The sequence below is a fragment of the Halichoerus grypus genome, chromosome 7, assembly GCF_964656455.1.
Source record: "Halichoerus grypus chromosome 7, mHalGry1.hap1.1, whole genome shotgun sequence".
In the NCBI taxonomy this organism is placed as follows: Eukaryota; Metazoa; Chordata; class Mammalia; order Carnivora; family Phocidae; genus Halichoerus; species Halichoerus grypus.
The window spans coordinates 49,608,553-49,629,352 of NC_135718.1; the positions used below are offsets into that span (position 1 = coordinate 49,608,553).

Genomic DNA, 20,800 nt, shown 5'->3' on the forward strand with positions numbered 1-20,800 from the left:
CCAATTATGGGAGCATGTTTATGCCAGGTTTTACCTCGGTTATACTCAGGGGTATCCTAAAACTTCTGAGTGCCAGGTCTTCTCCAGAAATGACTAGAAGCCTAGTTAACAAATCTTCCTGGGCATCCACAAGTTTCCATCACATCCTACGCCATGTGTCAGTGAAAGGATCCCTGGTCTTGGAATTTTCAAAGAGTCGGTATTTGGGGGGAAATAACACTTTGGTGGAGGAGAGAGGATGCTGCTGAGCGTGAGGACATCTGTGAACAGCAGGTGCGCACTCAGGACACCCTAAGACGGTCTTCTTGTCTCAGCCACACCAGCCTCTCAGTGTTTCTCTTCACCTAGAGGGTTAAGCACAAGCTGGATGGAGCCTACGAAATGGCTGCTGTTCGTACAAGTGAGGCCTTCCCTCTAACTAGATCCTTCAGGAAAAAACAAATTAATCAACAGCGAGCTGAAGTGGGTTTAATGATTGCATTCTGCATACAATCAGCTTTTCCCTTTTCAAGGGCCATCAATATGTCAAGGGAAGACATATCTGAAGGATATAGCTCTTAACATCAAGGTTATCTATTCTGCACAAGGCTCCCACTCCTCGCTGGGCTGATACTCCACGCTGCCTCTGTCTAACATTTTCATCAACTCTGTAATCAATCAAGGTAATAATGTTGTGCAAAAAATCAATTAACAACGCAATTAAACTTTCCTTATTATCTCAAAGGGCTGAAATAATACCTAAAGGGAAGATAGACTCACTGAACGCAGACATCCATAATCCAATGTGAAAGTGAATTATGAGGTTGGACAGATGCAGGCATGTGCGGGTGCTGTTATTTTCCAGGGGTTATAGCTCATCGTGGCAGTGTATCAGTCAGCCCCAATCCCAGACCCTAAAATTCCAAATTACTTTTAAGAAATATATGATGTACAATATCCATTTCATATTCTCTTTTAAAGATAACCCCCTCCCCTCCAAAAAAATTGAACAGCCATATTATTCAAAGACAAAATGATCTTTCAACAAGAACATAAAATATAAAAGCTATAATAACATTTACATCTGTATAGCACACATCTCTGTAAATGCAGGTCATCTATTATACATAATCTGCAGAGCCTAGGAGGCCCGGGATGCGGCACAACGTTTAAAACCCAAATGCGTGAATGTGCAGACTCCTATGGGAAGGCTGTGACTTCCCCCGAGTGGAGGTCTCACCCATGCCTGCCACAGGCGCACGCATGCACACACGTACACACACGCAGGGAGAAGCATCCGGAACACCAGAAGTACCACTCATTTAAAATGAGAATGACTATATTATTTAGCAATTACACTCAGCTTGCCCTGAAACGCTGTCCTTAAGAATCGAGCACTTATAGTACATAAAAGAGACGACTATTAACCTTTTGCTGCAATGAGGACTGCAAAGGGCTTGAAATCTCTCAGTGAAATAGGATACATGGTAGAAAAAGAGGAAGGGGTTCCCTGACATTTACAGAGCTCATATTAAACTGTTCAGGACCCACATGCAATGGTCTGGCTCCAACAAAAGACAGAAGGGGAAACAATGACCAGAAGAAGGAAGGTTAAACAAACAAACAAACAAACATCAAAGCAAAAGCCAGCAAACAAAAAGTGCTGATCAAATACGGACGTTATTTGAATATCCTCTTAACTCCTGGAAATAAAACACAGCAACACTTAAAGGATCACTATGAACAGATGTCAAATGCAAATGCCCACACAAAAATCACCTCCCTGCACTCGTCCTTCTCCATCATGGCACCAGAGGCTTCCCTATGGCGGAGTGGGAGGATCTCACAGCATATATGGAGAGCCTAGGAGATCCCTGGAAATTCGTAGGAGCCAAACGAACTGATCCAGAAAAGCACAATTCCAAATTTGGGCCTCAGAGAGTTATTTGAATCAGAACAAGGAAGGATTTCGCTGTGTTTCTTGATCAAACGTGTTGCTACGTGAGCTCTAGGTTTTGGTAACACACAACTATTCTCCTAGCGGTGTGGATTTCCACATATGCCACTTGGGAGTTGGGCACATATCGGCACTTGAAAATATCATTGCTCAACAATGAATTCCTTTATTGCAAGTCACTCACTTGCAACAAGGACCCATCTTCTTAAGCCAACTTTCCCCATTTTCAGCACAGCAAGGAAGCAGGACTGAGCCCCAAGTGCAGATGTACATGAACAGTAAAACAAGACAAATGCATACAAGCGCTTGCTCTGTAATTTCTTAAGAAAAATAAGAAAGCAAATTGTGATGTACTTTTTGGTACAGAATTTCAACAGAGAAATCGAACAGGTTAGTGAATCCTGCCATTTCTCTAACCTTATGGAACATAATTAATACATTTTCATTTTCAATGACTATATTGTGTGTGTATCAACTGGAACTGCTCCTGCTGCGTATTTGATTCCACTGACGATGGGGTGGGTTGGATTTTAAATGATGTGTGAGCACTTCTGTTCTTTCCGTGCTCTGGTTTATGTGTTATTCATGACTTGCATTACAGACATGGCTGATACACAGATGTAAATGTTATTAAATCTTTTGTATTTTAGAGGCTTTGTGAAAGGCTTCTTTGTTTTCAAATAATTCTCTTAACCACCAAAAATAACCAGTAATACATGACAATGTCTTGGGAATTTTTTTTCCACTGAATTTTCTGATGATGAGATTTTCTCCTCTCTACTGCTATTTTTTCATCAAAAAAAAAAACGTGGGATAAGTTGGCAGATGGAAGAGTTACATCTTCATACTACCAGTCAAGAACAAATTCATGAGTGTGTATGTATGTGCCTGCACAAGTGTGTGTTGTGTGTTTTGTGTGTATGTGTTACACATGGGTGCCTGTGTGTGCACTGTTTTATGCGTGCTGTGGGTCTTGTAGTAAATCATGTTATATATGTTGTATGTCTTACTTTTGTCTGTGTGCATCTCGAGTATGACTGTGTTATATGCGCACATGGTGTGTATGTGGGTGTGAATATGTTGACATCATTGCGCTGGATCAGAACTCAAAGTTGCCAATTCTCAACTGCCTGCCAAAGAAGCAGTTGCCTTACTGCATTTTGGTATCTGACATAATTTTTAATCTGTTTTCACTTTCCTCCATCCTCTTCACATTTCTTAGGATTTCAACAGAAATGTGGCAGAGGATAAACCTCTTCATACAGACAGCACTTAATCAGTCTGTGCCTCTTACTGGTTCACTTTTCTTTATTGATTTTAAATTTAAACGATGCTCTGAGGCTGAACAATGCACCTCCACAAATATAGCTGACTTCACTGAAGGAGGTCAAGAAAGACAGAGATGTGTGTTTCAGTCCTGAGGTTAGTAGCCCAACTTCAAAGAGCTCTAAAAGGAGAGAAGGCTTGGGCCCTCTCCATCCTCAGGGCAGTGTGGGTACCTGCCTGATTTCAGATGTGCCCCTTTTAGAAGCACAAGAAAGGTCATATCAACTCTGGGAAATGCGGAGGAGTCCAAAGATCAGGTTCTAGCTCCGGGTCTATAGTATGTGTCCTGTGCAACTTGTTCAATTGTTCCAGACCTTGGTTTCTTAGTGTCTGGAGAAAACACTTCTTACTTCTGTTCTAATAATATAATCGCTATTATCATCTACGTATATTTTCTCTGCTGTGCATAGCTCATATGGTTGACACAAAGATAGAGATCTTTCTCTTTCCATGTCCCTCTCTTCCTTTCCTTGGTTTGTCCCCTTCCCTCCTAGAATATCTATGACCCTCATACTCCCTCTCCCCTTTCTTGGGGTTTCAACTCTAGAGTTAAAATATAACTGTCCTGGCACACCTGGGTGGCTCAGTCAGTTAAGCATCTGCCTTCAGCTCAGGTCATGATCTCAGGGTCCTGGGATCGAGTCCTGCATCGGGCTCCCTGTCCAGTGAGAGTCTGCTTCTCCTTCTGCCTGCCGCTCCCCTTGCTTGTGCTCTCTCTCTCTCTCTGTCAAATAAATAAATAAAATCTTTGAAAATATGTATAACTGTCTTCTTTCAGATGCATGTCCCTCCACACATTTTCTAAGAATCAACTAGTTTTCTGATCACTAATTCACATGAGGATATTAACAGAGTTTCATAACTTCGATAAAATATTTTAATTTTAAAAACAGACACATTAAAAACTAGATGAACTGAATGAACCTTTAATGAAATTTCAGGCAAAACAAGTAAGTGGGGAAACACTATGTGCCAGGAACAATCCATGATACCCAAAATTAAGAAGAAAAGAAAGGGAGAGACTCTTTTTACATTTGCGGAGCTGACAGGCCAGTAAGGCAGATGACTTGTCAAATAAAAATAACTGCAATAAAATTTGCTGTAATAATATTATGTACAAAATGTTATGCAAACATAGAAAAAAGATTAGCTCTACCTTGGGGAGTGATGGGGTGAGCAGAAAGCGTAAAAAAGCCATTTTCTCTATATGTATTTCCCTTTTTACTTAAGCCACAGATATAATATTTGTTGTTAATAAGTTAGACAGTACAGAAGGCATATTTAAAAACGTATTACTCCTCTCACGATTTCCATGATCACCTGATATACAGTGACTCCCAGGATACACTGCTGGAGAGATGTAAATGTACGTATAGATATATAGAGATGATAGAGATACAGGTATAAATGTAGGTATATAGATATACAGAGATACAGCAATAGACAGAGTATAGATGTAGACATAGGCATACAGATATATAGAGATAGAGATGTTGATCCAGGTGTGTGTGTGTATATATACTGCATATATATATATTACATAGATATGGATAGATATGGATGTAGATGCAGGACATACTGCTAAGTAAAAATGCAAGGAACCAAAAAGTACATAAATTCAGTTACTTTTGGGTAAGAAAGAAGTAAAAATAAGATTTAAAAAATAAACACACCTCTTCATCTATGTTTTACAAAAAGAAATATGGGAGGGATAAACCATAGACTAGTAAGAATGACTACGTGTAGTGGGTAAGTGAAAATAGGGTGGCGGGCATCGGGATGGAGCTGAGACTTCTCTGAATATATCTCTTTATATTCATATATTTCACATATTCAAAAGTGAATACAAAAGGATGGAAAAAGCAAATCCTAAAACCGAATACACCTGGAGAAAAAAATGAACCTAACTGCATATCAAATCAATAACATAATGACACAAGAAAAGAAAATCAAGTAATTTTGGAACACCATACTTCAACTGCACACCTGAGTGAGATATATTCTGAGGAAAAAAATACAAGCAAAGAAATCTTGAGCTTTACTTAGCAAGCTTATTGCTGTTAGTTTTACTGCCATTATAATTCTCATATTATTTTGTGTGTATTGTAGGGTAAAGAAAACATGTACATACACTGAAGTTATTGGGAGTTAGTAGTTCACTGTGAGAGAAGGGAAAACAAAGAATGAGGGAAGATGTCGTAGGCAGAATAATGGTCCCCAAGATGTCCATCCACACTCTGACTTCTGGAAACTGTACTATAATATTTCACTTGATAAAAGGAACTTTGCTGAAGTGATAAAGGGTATGGACTTTAGGTTGGAGACATTATTCTGAACTGCCTGGGCTCTACCTAATCCCACAAGTCCTTAAAAAGGCAAGAAGCTCTAAAGACTGTGGTCACAATGGGAGATGTGACAAGGATCAGAGAGATGAAACACCCCCCATTGTGAAGGTGGGAGAAGGGACCTGGAACCAAGGAATGGGGGTGGGGGTGCCTCCGGAGCTGGAGAAGGCAAGGAAATGGATGCTTCCCTGTGAGTCTCCAGAAAGGAACACAATCCTACCAACACCTTGATTTTAGCTCATTGAAGAGCCATGTTAGACTTCTGACCCACAGAACTAAAGGATAATGAATTGGTGTTATTTCAGCCATTCAGTCTGAGTAATTTGTTATGGCAGCCCTAGAAAACTAAATACGGAAGGTGATGATGGTGACGATGATGATGGTAATGGAAACTGCAAATCTAAATTGGAGGGATCTATAAGAAATGATTAAAACTCACATATGTATGAATGTGTGTCAGACAACTGGCACCTAGAAACTAATTCCCCCCAAAATATTGCCATCTAAAATAAGCAGGATGTGGGCAGGAAATATACAAAGTGCCTGAAACATCTTGTGCTGGAAAGCAGGTCATGAACGCAGAAGGTGGCTTGAAGATCCTCTCTCTAGCCAAATTTGGCACTATTTGATATCAAAATGAATAATGAGAGTAATTAATTTGACACATTGAATTGAGAAGAAAGCTATGAGTTAATAATGATACTTCAGTACATAAATAAATATAAGAGAAAAAGCCCTTATTTAATGAATGCCTGCTAATTAATTTCCAAAATTGGAAAAATCACCATATTCCAATGTAGTAATTCCAGCAAGTATTATCAACAGATGCTACAAGTATTGGGTGAAAGTTTATTGGAGAAGAAAATATTCACACAGCCTTAGATTGCCACTGTTTAGGTTACTTATTAATTATAAAGGGGAACATATACCTTTAGAGTGGATCAATATGGCAGTAACCACATTAACCAAATGATCAATCAGCATTACTACGAAAGGGATCATTAAATATGATGTGCCTCTCAACATGATGAAATAGACCCAATATCACCAACATTTGGCAAAATGTTAAACCTGAATCAATTTATGAGTGAGCAACCAGAAAAATCTGGTATATGGGAAATTCTACAATGACACTGACTTGGGCTTTTGAAAAAAACAAAAAAAACAGAAACCTAAATGTCATGAAAAGCAGGAAAGGTGGGAGGTGTGCCCCAGCATATATGAGAATCACCTGGAGCACTTGTTAACAACAAAGATTGCTGGGTCAGCCCCCAGAGTTTCTCTTTTAGTGGGTCTGGAGCAGGGCTCCAGCATTTCAAGTTCTGACAATTTCTCTAGTGATCCTGATGCTGCTGGTCAGGGGGGTCACCCTTGAGAACTCCTACACTGGATTAAAAAAGAAATAAAAGCCTTGACAACCAAATGCAAACTTTGGTTGGATATTAGATTAAAATGAAAGTTATAAGAGACATCATTGGAAAGATTGAGGAAATTTAACTATGGACTGTATAGTAGACAATGATTTGAGTTATTTTTTTTTTAAGATTTTATGTATTTATTTGATAGAGAGCTAGCACAAACAGGGGGAGCAGCAGAGAGAGAGGGAGAAGCAGGCTCCCCACGGAGCGGGGAGCCTGACACCAGGCTTGATCCCAGGACCCTGGGATCATGACCTGAGAGCTGAAGGAAGCTGCTTGACCAACTGAGCCACCCAGGCACCCCGAATTAATGTTAATATTCTTAGTATTTTGTTGTTTTGTAAGAAACAGTCCTTATCTTAGGATATTCATGCTGAACTATTTAGGGCTGAAGTGTGAGGGTGTCTGCAATTTATTTAAATGTCTCATAAAAAATGTGTGTAGACACATGCAGACTCATAGACATACAGAGAGAGAGCAAATGTGGCAAAATATTAACAGTGAATTTAGGTAAAGAATATATGTGTGTTCAATGTACTATTCTTTTGACTTTCCTATAGGCCTGAAAATTTTCACAGTAATAATTTTGGAGGAGATTGCTTGTTTATCTTGGCATATGATCTTTGTAAGTGTACAGTAATGACCCCGGGAATAATCTCCAAATCTGTGTTAACTTTCTTTGCCTTCTCTTCTCTGGATTCCATCAGGTGACCTATTTAAGCCTTTCAGTTAGCACTGATTGAGATCCTTTCAGGTCAAAATGTTTTCCACAAACAGCACTTTGCTATTCAAAACAGAATAATTGAGAGTGAAAAATTATCAGTCCCTGCTACTGCAATCCCATCACTCTGTGCCTTCCTCTTTCTAAACACACACACACACACACACACACACACACACACGGACACACACAATCCATATATACAATCCATCTTTTATTTTTAAGATTTTATTTATTTATTAGAGAGAGAGAGCATGCACACACACAAGTGGAGGTGGGGAGGGGCAGCGGGAGAGGAGAAGGAGACTCCCAGCTGAGCAGGGAGCCCGACACGGGACTCAGTCCTAGGACCCTGAGATCATGACCTGAGCCAAAGGCAGACACTTAACTGACTGAGCCACCTAGGTGCCCCTACACTCCATCCTTTCATTCCTTCCTTCCATCTTTCCTTCACAAAAATGTATAAGGTCATGTTTAATTTGCATCACAACATGCCTGACTAGTAAAGTACTTATTTACTCAGTTATTAGTCATGCCTTCTTTCATTACATAGTTATTTCCTGAGGTCCTACTATGTGCCTGTCAGTGCTCTTACAGATGGTGATATGGTAGGGGGAGAAGGTCTCAGCTCGTGGACACTACAACCCAGTGGGGGAAGGAAGGCAATAAGTAGACAAAATTTAAGGCCAACTAATACTTTTAGATATAAATATAATGAAGGTGGTAAAGAGTAAGAAGATTGAACTAAGAAACAGGATACCTTGGTGCTAGTACTAATTGTTCTATATTCCAGGCTTGTGAATTTTGGCAGGTCACGTGACTTATATGAGCCTTGATTTTCATGTCTAAAATAGGAGTAATAATCCTTGCCTATGTACTCCCTCATCACCTGACTATAAGGAACTCCAGCTACTGAATAGCATTTATTGTCATTGCCAAATGATAGCATATCTTGTGGTGATTGTCATAATTCTTATAATAAGGAGGGATCTTATAACTGTCCCACTACTATATTAGTGAGGATTATGCAAGCTGCTATAACAAACAAGCTCCATAATTTCAGTGACCTAACACAATGGAAGTTTATGTCTCCCTTACCCAAATGTCCAATGCAGGGAGCCTCCTCTACGTGATTGCTGTGGTTCTGCCATCTCCTGGAAGTCCTGCCATCGGGAAAAGTGAAGGAGGCAGAGCCACTCCTCAAAAGCCTTCATTGTGGAATGAGACACATCTCTTCCATTAACATCTCTTCGGCTAAACCACATTCATCTAACCACATCTAACTTCAAGGGAGACGGAGTTGAAGTCCACCTTTGTGGTCCCAAAAGGGGAAGAAAATGTGTATTTTATTGAGAAAAAGCAATCTCTGCTATTATGACCAAAATGGTTTTTTTCCTTCCACATTCTTACTTAATGTGGAATATTGTAATATGGTAAAGAGAAGAGAAAGGGTAATTTTACAGTCAGTTAAATACTTGTTCTGGGCTAAGTACCAGGCACAATACCATCCTGATGTTTCACCTGTATAGCAAAGCACAGTACTATCACAGTGCCCGGCGCATAAAAGGCATTTCAGTATGTAGTCATAGGTTAATGAATGAATGAACATCCACTAACCCAAGCCCCATGCGAGCAGAAAGTCTGATCTGTTTACTACAGTCTCTTGGGTGCCTAGCTCTGTGCTCAGCATGGAGTGGGCAATAAATATATACTAATAATTTGTTTTAAAACCTAAAGTTATATTTTGTTCCCTGAACTGGGCATATGCATTTATAGCATACTCTTGGAGCAAATATTTTTGACACATTTAGTTATGTCAGAATAATTCCAAACCATCCAGGCTTTACCTAAATACCCATGAATACTTAAATAACTGACAATTCCACAGAGCCATTATAGCTATATTTTAGTAGCAAAGAGTAATAAGCAAATCAAGTAGACAGCATCTATTTTTTGAATGGAAATCAGTAGGTGCCTTTAGCTGAAAATTAAAAACAAGGGACCCTAACTTCCAAAGAGCCTCCATTAATTAATTAAAGCAATGAATTTGCAAGCTTCTGGGTGACAGTGAGGTGTTCCCAGAGGCCAACATGGTTCTATAAAGGCAACACAACCAACATTAACTGCAATAACACATGTGAACTTGGGTCTTGTATGGCAATCTAGATGTAGCTAACCTCATGAGGAAGAGGTGTTCCTCATCAAATTTATACAAAGAAATTGTTTTTCATGATATATTCAAAGGCCAATGAATCCAGCTGAATTTGGATAGAGCAGCTTAAGTTGACCTGACATGATCAATGTACTGAAGGTAAAAGTGTGAACAGTCGCAATCAACTGACTTTGGGAGAAATTCTACAACGTCCACACTTTACAGGTATTTGTATTCCCTCCCTCCTTTGTCCCCTTCACCTCTCCATCCCTCTCCCCTTCTATCTACACAGGATCTTGTTTTTCTTCTTTCATTACTGAAATGTCAGCACTCAAATTAAGATCTATTTCAATGACCACATCTTCCTTGAAGAAAATGTGTATTTACTATTACAACCATGAAAATAAGAATTTAAATAAAAATAGGATCTAAAGATCTGAGAGTCATCATGGAGCAAGAATTCAACTGAAGTCCACTCTGCAGTGATATTAGATCAGGCATACCAGCTGTATTTTAAGAACACCTAAATAGAAGAATTGCGAAAATTAAAGCAATTTAACTTTTTTCATTGACCATTCAGATTTTCACTGCCCTGATCCAAACAATTAATTTCGGTTAATAAATGTTCCTACCCTCAGAAAATCTGAGATGACTTTTCCCCAAACATCCCATGGCATTTCACGTGTAGGACTCCATTCTGCCACATAAAATTCTTCTTATCTTTCAAGACCAAGTTCAAATGGCATTTCTTCTTGGAAGCCTCCACTGATTTCCCTTAGGCAGAATTAGTGGCTCCTTGTTTGTTCTCCCTGTGCACCATTCATTACACAACCATTACACACACCCCACTGTATCATAGCCAATCAGGTCATTATTATTCCCACTTAAATGTAATTTACTTGAACTCAGGGACACTGCTTTATTCATCTTTGAATCTATGGATTCTCTACCATGGGTCTTGGAATTTAAAATGTAGTTAAAATGTTTGCTAAATGAATGAATGCATGCATGAATGCATTGAGCAAGTGAGCCAGACTTTCTCTGTTTACCAAACAGAAGGCCTAGGAGATCATGAGCAGAATTCGTAATTAAGCTGTAAATAACACAATGATTATCTGATAGCCACAATTATTAAAAGTAGAGGCTTAATGGGCATGCAACTTGTCTTCTATAAAAAAGCTGAGGCACTAAAGAAGAAATGAAAAACACAAAGAACCACATGTCTCTTAAAGAAATCAAATTTATAGTTTAATATCAACCTATGAAGATAACTCCAAGTGCAAATGGCTTTAATGGCAAATTCAACCAAGGATTTACCAAAGAATAATATCAATTCTCCACAAACTTTTCCAAAATATTGAGAAGGTGGGAACACTTTCCAATTTATTTTATTGCTTCCAGCATTATACTGATACTAAAACTAGGTAACTATATTACAAGGAAAGAAAACCACAGAACAATATTCCTCGTGTACATGCAAGCAAAAATCTGTAATAAAATATTAGAAGATTGGATCCAGCAGTACATAACAAGTATAGTACATCATGACTGAGTAGGGTTTATCCTAGAAATGCAAGGTTGGTTCAATATTTAAAAATAAATTTAATATACCACATCAACAGATTGAGAAAAATATAATCATCTCACCTGATGCAGAAAAAAATGACAAAATTCAAAATTCCTTCATGATAAGACCTTTCAAAAACACAGGAATAAAAGGGGAGTTCCTCAATCTGATGAAGGTCACCTACAGAAACCACAGCTAACATCATACTGAAAATGGTAAGACTGAGTGCTTTCCCTCCATTAGGAACAAAATGGGATATCCACTCTCACTTCTGCAATTCAATTCACATGTCTCATCTTCCCATCTGGAATGACCTATGCCCATGTATTCTAGGGACCATGCGGCATGATATCTACCAATCACTCTTGGACGTTAAAGGCAGTTACAGTCCCTGACAGCTACAGCATAGAGGCTGGGCAGATTCTCAAGGGCAGGAAGGGCTTGGGACATGTTGAGCAACACCACAATGAGTGATTCTAATGGGGTGAGGATTTTCTTTCTAACATTAACAGGAAAAGACATAACAAAATTTCTGCCCCTGAACATAATAAGTCCTTAGGCCATCTAACCATTAACATAATAAAAGTTGCTGTTTTGAGTTTTCTTTTGGTAGAATTGTCTTCTGCATCAGGCATGTCCCTGGAGATGGAGGCAGATTGTCCCCCAGAAACATGGCACATCCATAGCCCTTCACAGCATCAGATACTCATTCATTCTATGTGCAAGACACTGTACTGGGTGCTTTAAATTCATCATTCATTTAATCCCTAGCATTAACAGATAGGTTATATTACCCCCAGTCCACAGATGAAGCAAATAAGAGTTAGAAAGATTAAAAAAAATGTGTTCAAAAAGATAAAATTATTATAGGAAGAAGCTATGGTTGGCTTTCAGTTCTTCTGATTCAGTGCTTCTTCCATTATCACAAAGATCATTTTAGGGAATGATGAGCCAAAGAAGAATGCAAATGAGCAGTATTTCTGTGACTCCAGGCTTTATCAAAAAGTTTTGTGTTTCATCTCATGACAAAATTTTCAAAATTAATTTTCCAGTTATAAATATAAAGCTTCCTCCTTGTTAATGCAAATTTTCAACTGAAAGACATTTTATGGAGCAACACATCAGCAGATTTCTTGCCCCCCTCCTTCTCTTTTTTCCTCCTCATCCTCCACTATCATCATCATAGCTGAGTTTATTGAGCTTCTGGGTGTAGGCACTCTGATGTACATTTCACATGATTGTCTGATCACTTGATCCTCTAAACAACCCAATGAGATAACTAGTATTATTTTTGCCCTTTCTTTCTTCTACAAATTGCCTATAAAATGGATATAAACAAAATTCAAGTCTGAGTCCTTGGTGTCATGTTTGTGTTCTCCTTGGAGCCCACTAAGTTAGTTTACAATGCAGTTCATGAAAATCCATGCCCATAGTGCTCATTCTCTCTCTCTCTCTCCCCCAGCATCCCTCAATGCTTAAATCTATCACAATATATGATTTGACTTGATGGTTCTGATCCACTGCAAGAAAGAACAGTCCTAAAAAGAACAAAATTCAGAAGGGGGGGAAATCGGAGGGGTAGACGAACCATGAGAGACGATGGACTCTGAAAAACAAACTGAGGGTTCTAGAGGGGAGGGGGGTGGGAGGATGGGTTAGCCTGGTGATGGGTATTGAGGAGGGCACGTTCTGCATGGAGCACTGGGTGTTATGCACAAACAATGAATCATGGAACACTACATCTAAAACTAATGATGTAATGTATGGGGATTAACATAACAATAAAAAAATTTAAAAAAAAAGCAACAAAATTCAGTTGCTCTGACATTTTTCCTGTATTCAAGTTGGAAATGAGTCTCTTGGGAGCTTTAAATGGCCCAGTCCTTGTCTTCTCTTTTGGGGAGCCTGTCTATTGACACATATAGACCTCCTCCATGCACCTCTCCTATTAGCGGGCCAAGAGAAGAGCTCAAAGGAAGGCAGGTGGTAGATGCTCCTGATCGTCCTGGAAACTATCTGTTTACCTCTCTTTGCCAGTCAGCCCTTATGCTTGGCTTCAAAGACCTTCTTTTTCAAAACTAATGAAAATCCAACCAACAAAGTCAAACCTATTGGATCAATCCAATTGATTGATCTTCTCATCCCCAAACTACTATACCAGGGGTAGTCTCAGAAATGAGTGCCCTGTTTTCCATGTGAGGTGACAAAGCCTCCCAAACACTTGGCATGCTACTAAAAATACCTGTTCAAATGGGATGTAGTCTCCCTGCAAGAGAAAATCAAGGAAGGGCTAGAATAGAATTAGGTTTCTGAGGCTTCCTTGGTGCCACTAATGTGCTAGACTTCGTTAAAATCAACCTGCTATTGAGTGGCAGAATTGGAATTAAAATCGGGAAGCAAGGTTGAATGCCAGCATCCATATTCCCCTTTTATCTTACACACAGACATGCTAAGCTATTGAGCATGGCAATGTGCTCATTGATGGTGGCCATAAAATAAAAGGGGATGTTATGAAGGGCTCCTGGGACAACTTGTTAAAATATAATCTCTTTGCTTGAGGGAATATCATTATAACCTTGGCTTTTCTTTCTTCCTGCTAGTTGAAACATGGAAATAAGGGCTGGTGCTACAGCAACAATATTGTGACTATAAATCAAACTTGAAGATGGAAGCTGGTCTTTTGGAAGTTAGAACAAAAATAAAAGAACCTTGGGCTCCCAATGGAGTCACACCTGCTATAGACTGCCTATATCTAGGGTTCATGTTATATGAAAGAATCTTGTTAAAGTCATTGCTATTTGGGATGTTTGTTAGTTGCAGCTGAACACAATTCCTAACTTATGCAAACCCTTTTCTGTACTATCACTACTTTTCCTTCTAGAACTATTTGCCTAAACACTATATTATTGTTTGAGGTTAGTTTTTAAGGTATTTCTTATATCTACATCCTCATTGTAAAAAAAATAAAGTGTGAAGAAAAATAATCATGCATAACTTCACTGCCCAGGGCTAAATGCAGTTGACATTTTGATGTTTTGCCTTCCAGTCATTTTTCTATCCCTATATCATAAGCATGGATGAGCTCATATATATCTTTCTTCATTTGTTTTATTGCAGAAATATTTGCCTGCCATATTAAAAATTATCTTAAACATCTTTTAAATTCTACATAATATTGCAAATTCTATGAATTTGCCATAATTTATTTTTCATTCCTACCTAGTTGGATATTGACTATTTTCTGTATTTTGATGTCATAAACATTACTATGGCGATCATGTGAATGTATAAAGTTACTTTGTTTATGCATTTCAGATTCTTTCCTTTGGACAGATTCCTAAGTGTATCATTATTAGGTCAAAGGATTTAAATATTTTCTAGCCTCAATGCACAGGGCCAAAATGCTTTTCTAAAACAGATCAGTATACATCCAATCCACTCAATAGTACCAAACATGGTTATGTGATCATCCTAGCTACCCTAATAGTGAAGAAATTATGTTCTAGGATTGTTTTACTTTTTGAGCACTTGATTATTACTGAGAGTGAACACTCTTCATGCCCACCACCACTTGTGTTTCCTACAGTGTTTTATGCATCTTTGTGTCTCCAACATCTACCGTACATCCTGGATCACAGGATAAACTCAATATGGCTTCACTGAAAGATGTGGTTATTTTTAATAACCTTGTACCTGAGATGGCCTGAGAAAAATTGCTTTTGGAATTATTACCAATTAGATTATATACCGTGGAGTTTTAGTGTTTGAATACTGATGATCCCATGGAGGACTATAATAGTTACATCTAACACTGAACTTTTTCTATTTATTACACACTGTTCTAAAACTTTACGTGCATTATTTCATTAAAACTTCATAATAACCCTGTGAGGTAGTTAGTATTAACCTCCCCATTTTAGCATTTAGAAGCTGAGACAGAGAGATGTTAAATCAATGGAACAAGGATTTCAACCTATGCAGTGTAATTCTAGAATGAATTTTTATTCAGATTCTCCAATGTGCATGGAAACTTTTGGGGATATCAAGAGGGGAAAATAAACATGGTCCTGGTCTTCCAAAGTTCAATCTGTTTGTATAGACAAAATGAAACAGAGTAAATGTGGATAATAACGGTCATGGGAATAACCAATATTTACTGAGGGCCAAACACTGTTCTAAGCACTTACTCCTTTCAAAATATGCATGCTATAGGCACTACTATTATTTTCATTTTACAGATAAGGAAACTGAAGCAGAGAGATTATGTAATTTGTCTGAGCTTACACAAGTAGTAACTGATGGAGCCAGGATTTGAATCTAGAAAGACTTCAGAGCCTACCTTCTTAACCACTTTGTACAGAACTTTCCATTGTTGCATACAAAAGGCTCAAAAATGGCACATGTCAGTGCATGCTTAATGATCAAAGAGGTAGACCCAATGTGTCAAGTGAATTCAGAAGACAACATGTTCAGAAGATATCATAAGCTGGAACAATTAGGAGTAATCCTACCATCCTTCACTATGAAATCAAAATGGCAGCTAAAGAACCATGGCAGTAGAGAAAAGGCCCAGAATGGAATCAGACAAATGTGGTTTTCAAATTCCAGCTCCACCCCTTCCTAGTGAAATGGGAATAAATACTCTTCTGTAATAAGGTCCTTATAAAGATGGTATAAGTTGCTGTATATGTGGCATCTAGCAAAATTTCAAGCCTTTCTGTAAGAACACAAAAAATGAGATTTCTCTTACATAGTAGACACTGTGCATTGGCTCCCTTTTATCCTATCTTCCTGTACTATAAGAGCACGAACACTAAAATACTTGATTTTCCAGCCTCCCAATGACATGGTCTGGCAAATGAGAAATAGGCAGATGTCTTTAGAAAACTGTCCATCCACAAATAAAAAGTGAATGCCTTGCAAGGAAAAGACCTTCCCTCTTCATCCTGCCCGGTGAGCTGAAATGATGCCAAGAGGAATAGCAGTCATTCTGAGAACATGAAGATGAAATCCTCATGCTAAGGACAGTGGAATAGAAAGAAAGTGCCTGGGTGCTTACTGACCTCTCTTTTAACCACTGTAACAGTCCTGGATTGCCTACTTCCATCCTTACTTTTACGTGAGAAAAATAAACACATGTTTAGGTCACTATTTATTGGGTTTCTGTCATTTGTAGCTGAACATACGTTTATCTGACACACTTTCCTCACCATTTGCCAGAGTCACTTGTGTTTCCTCAGATGATGGAACACACGTATCTGAGGGTCACACTGCCCATCACCAAATGACCAACATCTACTTTTTTAGACTTAATGGTTCAACATTCTTCATAGTTATGCCTCAGGATGTGAGGTTTAGGTGAGAAAGCATGCATCCTTCTGCCCATTAGCAGCCAGTTGGAGAGCTGGCTGGTTGTAGACTAGAATAAAAACTTGGGGTGACTTAGTCACATTTTAATCACCAGTGAGAACACAAGGCCCTACAGAACACAGGAGTATTGTGTAAGTGCAAGAGAGACAGGCCAGATTCAAATTCTGGAATTGCTACACTAACAGTGATCATGAATAATTACCTTAAATGCCTGAGACCCCAGTTTTTGCCTCTGTAAAATGGAGATAACTCTTACTATCTTGGGTTAGAGCTAAGATCGTGTATTATCTGTAAAACAACTATCACAGTGTCTAGAAATCATAATAGGTGAACCCCCAAAATGGTTATAATGATGATTATTAAAGACAATCAGAAATAATAGTCTGAAATTCACTTAACTGCTATTTGTAAGAACCTACTGTGGGCCAGGCCCTGGGATTCTAGGAGCAAAGAAGAAAATTGTTTTCCTGCCTCCCTACTTTCCATCCACCTGCCCCCTACCATAGACCTGATATTAACATGGGGAAAACAGAATGTACAAATAGACAAATCGATCAAGCAATCACCTAAGAGAGTGAGAAGAATTTGGAAAAAAAAATAAAGAAGGGTCCAGGGACTGCAGGGGGAGTATGGCATGAGAAGTCACGGGTGGGACGTCTTCACAGTTAGCAGACAGTGACCCTCTGGATTTCAGAACAAAAGGTGTCTCCCCATTTCGCTTAAGAGAGGACAAAGGACCAGAGAATGCATCAGTTTGGTTGACTAACCTAAAGGTGATTTCTTCTGAATCTCAGGCCCCATTAGAACACAAATTCTTGTGATTTAAAACAAATTTAGTGTATAAGCAGATGTTGTTCTATATTTTTACAGGTCCAAATATCAGATAGCTAATTATCTTACCCCTCGCCCCTTTTCCTCATCCTGCAGCCCCACCTCAATAGGTGTTAAACTGTTTTCCTCAACACTCTGGCATTTAAAACACTACATCAAAAATAAATAAATAAATAAATAAATAAATAAATAAGGGGAAAAAACAAAGTGAGGACTTTTCAGAAGGCTCAGACACCAAAGAGAACCTGAGACAACTGGTTGCAAAAGGTGTATTAAAAACATGCTCTCCCATTGTGTAAAATATTTCTAATTATTTTAATAAAGTGTATGCCATTTTCCAAGACCCCATGTTCCACAGGGATAGCATACTTTTTCTGTTTTATTTTGAAGGGAAAACAAAAAAAGAAAATGCAAAGCTGAACTGTGTCTATATTTTTTTGTTGTTGTTCAGACAAAGCTATTTCTCTCCTTTTATTTCAGCCTGTTTCTGTCCAGCGAGATGGCACCACTCCTGGCAGAGGCCATTCCCTTTTAGCCAATGTGGTCCTACCCAACTCAGCAGTGCTACAAAATATCGACTTGAAAAGTAATTAAGATATAAGTATTCCAAAAAGAGCACATGGTTATTTAAAGTCGTTGGACACCATTCAAATGGAAAGATCTATGGAACACAAGGGCTGAGAGTCATCATGCCATTTCTCCCCCACTTCTCCCATTAAGAAAAAGGACTAATTATACATCTCCAGCAAATATGACCTGGTAAAGAGTTTTCAAACAAAAGCCCGTACTGAACGGGATATCTGGCAGATCTGGGCACTTGTTTTCCCTAATAACCATTAGAGTTGTTCCTCGTAAACCATTTTACAGCAACATTAGAAATATCAGAGTTTACGTTTTCGTTAATGAATTGCTGCAGAATGTTAGCGCCGCATCACGTCTCCCAATGATTCCTTATCCTCGCTTTGTCTCCGTCGTGCTTCCCCACCCCCTCCCCAACTTAACATTTCATTTCCAATGACACGTCAGCCGTCTTTCACCAACCTCAAAGGAAAGTTGAATGCGGGGCTCACAAAGTTAAGCTGACATTTGCTCCCTTCCAATAAAAAATATTTAGTCCATTAAACATAAATAGCTGTCATTATGATACATGGACTGAGTGCAAACCTCCCGGTTCCCTCTGATGTTTATTACAACCAAACAACTGCAGTGCCTGCATGTTTTCAACTTTAGTGTATTGATTAAACTTTTAAATGGCTGCCATATAACCCAGGGACAGCGGGAAGATTAATTTGCGTCAATGTTCATCTGTAATTCATTAGCCATTTATTCTTTACAACCACATGGGCTATCAAGAAAATGCAGGCCATTTTTCACTCGGCACAGGCTGAGAACAGATTCTGAAATTTGTGCTGCATACAAATAAGTTCCCCAGGCCTGGCCAGTTAAACTGCTTGGCTTTTCAAAAGTTGAAGTCGGGAAACAGCAGCAGGGAAGAAACATTAAAAACTGGGAACGGGGAAAAACATACATCCTCAGGGCGCTCACGGTTTAACTGAGTTTGTCCACTGTCTTCTCATCCATGGATTACGGTTTCTTATTTCAGTCAGATTAAAATAACGGGAACGTGTGTCTGAGCAAAGGCAATAAATAAAAGGGGTCGCTTTTTCCCCATCTCTCCTATCTCCCCCCCCCCCCCCATTCTAACAGCTCCTAAAATGCCGTTTCTGGCAGAGCACTCCAGAGAGCGGCAGTGGAGTCGAGAAGTGCATAGCCCGAGGAATTTGGATTTGTACTCCCGGACGGTGGCGTTTGAACCAACCCTTCCCGAAACAGTGGAATCTCAGCCGGCCTTGAGTTGGGAAGGTGCCCAGCTAAATAGCGGCGTGTTTCCTGAGGGAAGAGGTAAGCCATCTGGCTTCTCCGCGTGCCCTCCTGACCCCCTTGGCAGAGCACAAAATGCATATTAAAGGCATAAACGGAACGAGCACCCTGGTGAAAGGCCCTTCGACACACAAGGCACTTGGGAAGACAAGGAAGAAGGAGTCCACACGCACTCAGGTCCAGGCAGGAGGAGAATAAAGCACACCAGAGAAATTTTTCTTCATAAGGATGAATAATTAAAGTGGAGAGCTGAGCGCCCTGGCCTCACTGTGGCTAATAACTGCAATAGTGAGTGGCAAAAATCAATGGTCAGAAGGACATCTGGGGAAGAGGGCTGGCAGGTACCCGTTTGCAGGATGTGTGAAAGCCAACATGCAGATGCCCAAGGCCACAACTCTTTTCTCTGGTCTACGGTGCCCACAAAAATCAAAGGCACCAGGCACGCTGGTAACCTTGGGTAACAAAGTCCATGAAAGGACTTGGGGAGAAGGCTGTAAATGACTCATTTATAACATAACTGCTCAGGCTGCTTACAACCAAGGATAAAAGGGAGCCCTCCACAAAAGCCTCCATCTGGAGCCCTTCTCGTCCCAGCCCAGGAGTGACCAGCACTAAGAATCCATAGCACACAACTCCTTTTCAGGGCCTTTGGGGAAATGGATGGGGGATCATCATGCATCAGAGAGATGCAGCTTGAGGAGTTTTATTTGGCTTGTAGATGTGACATGTAAGTGTCAAAAGGAATGCACATGAATTGAAGAAAACTGCATTGGATGAGACCTCAAGGTCATTAGAGACAGCCCCCTGCCATGTATAGGATCTGTCAACTTTATCTATTATTTTCATAGTTATAAGTACACTTGGCTTTGCACCTCAGAGGAGCTCAATAAATATTTGTAGAGTGATTGATTAGTTCAACCTGAGCACACAGATGCATTCATTCAACCATTCAACAAATATTTATTGACCGTCTCTCAGATCTCCCACACTGTTCTAGATCTAGGATAAAGTAGGGAACAAGCATAGGTGTAAACTTTTATCAGTAGGGTACATTTATCACAGTTGACTTTCATTTGGAGCTAAGGGACATTCTAGAATCCCAGGACATCAGTGTGGGGAGAACCAAGACCATGTTCTTTGTCTGGGCTTTCTATGGGAAAACCCTGAAAAACAGCTTGTGCCTTATGAATTAACTGGATAAATGCTGGAATAAAATAAGTCTGAAGTTCTAGAAGAATTCAAAATACATGCTT

At 39.3% G+C, this 20,800-nt stretch overlaps 1 protein-coding gene and 1 long non-coding RNA gene across 6 annotated transcripts in view; one reads left to right on the forward strand and one right to left on the reverse strand.

Moving 5' to 3' along the window:
* The window catches only part of LRMDA (leucine rich melanocyte differentiation associated), a 1,038,849-nt gene that overhangs the window by 13,921 nt on the left and 1,004,128 nt on the right, over positions 1 to 20,800 (reverse strand). The gene's annotated exons all lie outside the window — the stretch shown is intronic.
* Positions 1,923 to 14,740, forward strand: LOC118529509 (uncharacterized). Of its 4 annotated transcripts, none has more exons than XR_004914162.2 (3): positions 1,923 to 2,326; positions 9,991 to 10,123; positions 14,066 to 14,740. It is a non-coding gene; the product is annotated as an uncharacterized LOC118529509 (long non-coding RNA). The 4 variants fall into 4 exon arrangements; XR_013449728.1 differs by lacking the exons at positions 9,991 to 10,123; positions 14,066 to 14,740 and adding exons at positions 3,159 to 3,358; positions 8,862 to 8,884; XR_013449727.1 differs by lacking the exons at positions 9,991 to 10,123; positions 14,066 to 14,740 and adding an exon at positions 3,159 to 4,019.